The sequence below is a fragment of the Tenebrio molitor genome, chromosome 5 (genome assembly GCF_963966145.1).
Source record: "Tenebrio molitor chromosome 5, icTenMoli1.1, whole genome shotgun sequence".
NCBI lineage: Eukaryota > Metazoa > Arthropoda > Insecta > Coleoptera > Tenebrionidae > Tenebrio > Tenebrio molitor.
In genome coordinates this window covers 3,648,817-3,654,816 of record NC_091050.1, presented here as the reverse complement: position 1 = coordinate 3,654,816, position 6,000 = coordinate 3,648,817, and positions in this window count along the sequence as shown.

The window sequence follows — 6,000 nt, the reverse complement described above, 5'->3', positions numbered from 1 at the left end:
CATGACCGTTATTTTAACAGAATAACCTTTATAGAATATGAAGGAATGTGTTCATATTTCGAACAGTCATTAAAATAGTTACTATGGTTACCTACTTATTCTTGTAAATATATAGTTGTGATATTAAATTTACGTAATTACAATAATTAATTCATGTAATAATGAATTGGTAAGCTAAGACAAATTAAAGATTTTGCTACAGTTACAGTCAAATGTTTAAGTACATAGACATATATAAAAATGTATGAACGTACTTAATTTATTTCTCTTCATTTTGGAAGATAATAAATGAAAAATTACATGTTTTCTATTTTTTTTTAATCAAACGTATAATACGACAAAGATATTTATCAAAATTAAGTATGCTGTCAGTTTTTACCATTTTGTTTATTATTTTTACATTATTCCCCATTGATTGAAATTTGAATGATTTATTTGTAGATAATTTCCACATTTAGAAATTATAGTAAATTAGTTTGTTAATTCTTCCTCGATTTGCAATATTATCTAATTATCTCCTACTTTGCACACTTCGTAATAGACATGATGACATTTGTCCTAATTAAAATTATTACCAATTAAGTACCTTGTTGTTAGTTGTAACACTTTTATCAAAATATCTTTCCTACTTATACCACCTAGATAACTCAAAAATTTGTAGATGGAGAAATAATGTCTTGTCACTTTTGTTATAATTTTATGGAGTAATAATGATGATGGATATCATTACTTATTGATTTTTAATGTTGTCAAATGTTCGATATTGTTTTTTCATTACTACATATTTTAATATACATATTTTCGATAATAATAATCTTTTAAAATTAATGATGCCTTCATGCACGTACCACAGTATCGAGCGAATAACAAAATGAACCAAATTGTTTTTTGTTTCATACTTGTGTTTATATCTGATAAATTTTGATAAAAAAATCACCCTTATACCACTATCGATAACGAAACTATTACTTAAGATCCTAAGCAATTATGTATGATTAATTTATTTTTGCAGATAATATTTTTATCTCTTATATGTCATCCCTTATAAAAAACACATTTTCAAGGTTGAAAATTTATTTCAGTTTTTGTTGTCGCAACGGTAATAATAATAATTTTTCAAATGTCACTTCAAATGTCATAATACATGATAATTCTACCTAATTAGCAAAATTGTGATGAGAAATAACCAGTGGATAAAATATCGGTTCCAATAATTTAAGCAATTAAATCTGACAAAAAATAAACGAAGATAAGCGAAGCCACTAGACCCATTAACAAATTTTTAGAACGTCTTATCTGTTATTAATGTGACATTTGACCGAATAAGAGAAGCAACACAATTTTTAAGCCAATTATGAGCAATGGGTTTTGCCATCTTCAAAATTTCAAGAAAACCATGCTGTAAAGTATTTGGTATGTCCGAAGGCAAGGCCACCCACGATTATTCAAAAGCGATAGATATCTTAAGAAGGAATATACGGAATGTTGCGAAATTTCATTGTAATAAGGTGGGTTTATGGAATAGGTCAGATCGAGTAAAGCATCCTCTTCATAACTTGATCGAGTAATGTTTAAGCAAAAAGAATGGAACGAAAGCCACTATTGAGAATTTGGTTTCTTTCTTCTCTGTTCTATGGGACTTGAATATCAAAGATGACAGCGAATGTCAAGACGTGGCCTCCACTCCTACATCGGACCAGAACAGTAGTTTCCTCCGCAAAACTCTCACTTCTGGTAAATTACTCATAGAAGTTGTTTGTACAACTGTAGGAATTCACGAAAGTGAAGGGGATCATGTATGCAAATGATAGAAAGTAAAGATCCGAGCTTCATCGGTTATAATTTTAGGGACGTTTTGACACCTTCGTACAGTAAACAATTGTATTAATTATAAAACAATGACCTGTGACGAAGCAAATTTTGTTTAGCGTTAATTTGTCATTGATCTGTTTATAAAAAATGTTGCGCAAAGTGACACATGGGAAATATCAAAACTTCAGTGCAACAAGATACTTGCCGAATTAGTTCATTTGAATGAATAACCAAACGAGATGGTTTGCAAAACCAAGGTTCTTCTTGGTATTTAACTTAATTTTACATAACCAACGCATACTTTGACTTTACAAAGAATAAATCAAGGTTATTATTAAAAGATACTTTCGCAGTCTTGTCAAAGTAAGGTCATAATTTCTTCATTCACTAATCAATATCGTGGATGTGTTGTGCGTAAAACCTTAAGCCGTTATTGTTTAAATATAATATTCCGAGAACATGGTTCCCACATTTTGTTTTTCCACTCCATAATTATTATTGAAGAATACCTTGAAAGTTTAACGCCTTATTTATTTTTAGCGACGTCGCGTTTTTAAAGCTTTTTGTACGAATGGAATGTACACAAAGAGGCAATAAATACCTACTGTGAAATCCTCAACCATAAATATTCTTGATAGTTAAATATGTTTATCCAAATTTAATTTTGAAAAAATATCGAATGTAAACAAACTCACCAAGAGTCCAGGTTAATGGCATTGGTGAATATCAATCGAAACCCACAGTCTGCCAACGTCTTCTTTGTTTTTCAACTAAGAGATGATATTCAAGTTTACAAAAACATATATTCCACTCGCCAATAAATATACATATAATAAGGAACCAACCACATTGTATCAACCAAATTTTTTTTAAATGTTTTTAGTACTGTGTAGGTCGATTACAATTTAAACCATACATTTGCTTAAATATAATAACTAATTTTAGCATTTTACTATACTATACTGTATTACTATATAAATAAAATCTTATTTTGATTGATTTGCAATGGTACAAGTAGTTTCAACATTTCACTTAAGTGCTAAATTTATTTCATTTTGCAACCGTGCTACGCAAGGCAAGGCTAACTTCATTTTTAAAGAACTGTTTCTGTGTTACATTTCTTCAATATAGATAAAACTCCTCGTGATTCAGTAATGAATTTATGGTAAATTTTCATTTCTCAATTCATAAACGTGTAGCTGTCAAAAAGCAAATATAGCACAGTTTACTTTAATTTAAGTTATTTCGATGTAACTATAAAGAAAATTAAAAACAATGCAGTTTGAATCAAACAAAAAGAATAAAATATTACATATTACAAAAACTGAATATAAATAAAATTTACCTTTATGGTTAAACTGTCATTATTTTGTTATTTGTGGATGATGGTAAAAATATAGTTCTCTAGATATTAAGATAGCTTAATTATATAATTTGCAAAAATAATTTCTTGGGAAAACATTTTTGACTAATTATGTCTGTTAGTACTCTTCTGCCCTACATATTTTTTCAATTATATTCGATTATAGATTTTGAATAAAAACTAGTTATTCTGGAAACACTACTGAAATATGTTTTTTTATTCTAAACGTACATCACAATAATAAAATAGATAATTAAAAACTGTTTAAGATATTTTCGACAAGAGTTTCCTTAAACCATGAGTGTCTAAACGTTATTCTACATTTTTGTGTTCTCTGCTGTAGTCTCGCCATCAAGGCCATCATGTTTACTTTCTTTAATTTGTACTTTTATTACAAAAACGACAATCGAGTTTGAAGTTATTCAGTCGATGTTAATGGTATTTTAAATGACTTTACGAAAAAATGTTATTAAATTATTTTTTCAAACTATTCGAGTTCAACAGCAATTTTAAATCATATAATAAAATATTGTCAGTACAGTCATTAAGAAAACGTGTCTTTAAGTAAACAATAATGCAATTCTGTATTGAACTGATTTGCAATTACAATGACATAACTGGGCGTGCCACCATTCCATTCCTACTCATGTTGATGTAATTTTAAAGAAAATTCACTATATTTGTAAAAAAACAAGACAATGACTTAGTAAAGTTTTGTTGACTACGATAACATCACAACGACCTTTTGTTTTTAATTGCACTTTAATTACGCTTTCATAATAAGCTAATTGCAAACTTTTTATCTTTTTATTACATTTATCTTGTATATCAAATTTCTCTATACATCATCTTTAATTATTATTACAAGCTAATTGCTTATGCAATTGAACAATAATTATGTTCAGTGTACATTTTCCTCCAAGTCTCATTGATAACTTTGACTTTTCTAAAATTTAGATAATACTGTATGTACATATTTTTTTTTAATCAACCACATTTCATTTTAACATTTTCACCTGTTAGTTACGTCAGTACTTTTTTTACATTCCACGTTCTTGTTTGAACTCACCTTAAACTATTCAAAATGCATAGACACCTTATGAATAAATACAGATAAACGACTTAAATTAAACAATTTTAGTACAATTAAAAATCAAACGTACTTCACTACGACTTTCAATTAAACTTATTATTATTAAAATCCATTGAAATGATATAGAGATATAGAGTGGTGTCAAATATGATTTTAGATTTTTAATATAAGTATTTTCTTATTACACAACTACTTCAATACAAAGTTTAACCTTTTCATTGGATTTTAAAATTATATGACTTGCCATTTAAAGTAAACAACACACAACATAATATGTAATCTTTATTAGAAGAAGTACATTCCATGTTTTGTTATGTCTTTATTTTCATCCAACTCTTTCATTAATTTTACGATGAATCACATTAGGTACTAAAGTCAAGAGTATATGAGAATACAAATAAATATTTATCATATAATGATAGTGATTAAAATATTTTATAAAGTTGATGAAAAACGAGATAATAAACTCACATTTGAATACCTAATATTTGACATATAACTTGTAGGTCGGAAATCGAGGACAAAACACTTCCTTTTTGTATAATATACTTTGAAAGATTGAAAATATTTAATGCTGTTTCTACTTTGTACTTGTAGTTAAACCTTCGGCATTTCATTAATGCTGTAAATATATTTATTACGACATTACTATTATTATTATTAACATATAATATCTTTAAGTATCATTGTAACAACTTTTTTGGTCACACACGTTGGGGTGGCATTTAATTTTAAGTAATACGTAGGATAGCATTTCAACGATTATTTACAAGTATACAAAGTAGCAAAATGCATACGAGTATAATAGCTCCGTCGCTGATCACTATCCAATTCTAGGATCTCTTGAATGCGCTACTTAGGAGCTAGTGGTTTAGATGGTGAAGTTCTTCTAGCATTTTGAGCAATTCAATTCAATTCATAATATATTTATTTTCGGATTATGGGTACCTAGTCTGTGCTTTTGGTTTTAAGATGTTTGCAATACTTTGTTACTTGGACCGGGCGGCTATTGAGGTTTTTATTTGGCCTTCTCAATTCTTTCAAGAAATCACCTAATGTTAACATTTAGCTTTTGAGTAAGCATCTTTTTACATACAATTCGTGTGGAACAATTTTGCTGTTTTTTTTAAACTGATGCTCAAACTGATCAAAATAAAAGTAAGTACGTCGTTGGATAAAACAATTACTAGATTACCTTTCAAGTATACCAACAGAAGAGGTCATTATCAATTTCTACTCGAAATATCGATGGCAAGCAGAGACCGAAACTTGTATTTTTACAAATTGTGCAAAATGACTCGTTATTAGCATGTGCAAGTACCTGTCACATAACACACAAATAGTTAAATTGTAATTATTTTAATGGAACGGTGTTGTTGAGTATTTTATTGAAGATAATATAAATTTGATCTGAAATCACTAAAATTATACCACGATCAAGCACGAATAGTGCTACATAAAGACGTGGAACATACACTGTATTCAACATTATATTTTAATAGAAAACGTTGACTTGTAAACACTAGCTTATTTAACCTATCGCCAATTAAAAATTACTGTTGACATAATCAAGTGACCTAGATAAATTAAGTCAATATTAACCAGTTACTTATAAAGAATAGAAAATCATTCAGTTATCCTGGATGCAGCTTTCTAATAATAATGACAATGTTACAGATTTATCAAAAATTAAGATTTATTAAATAAACTTAATTATAATATTTTATGCAGA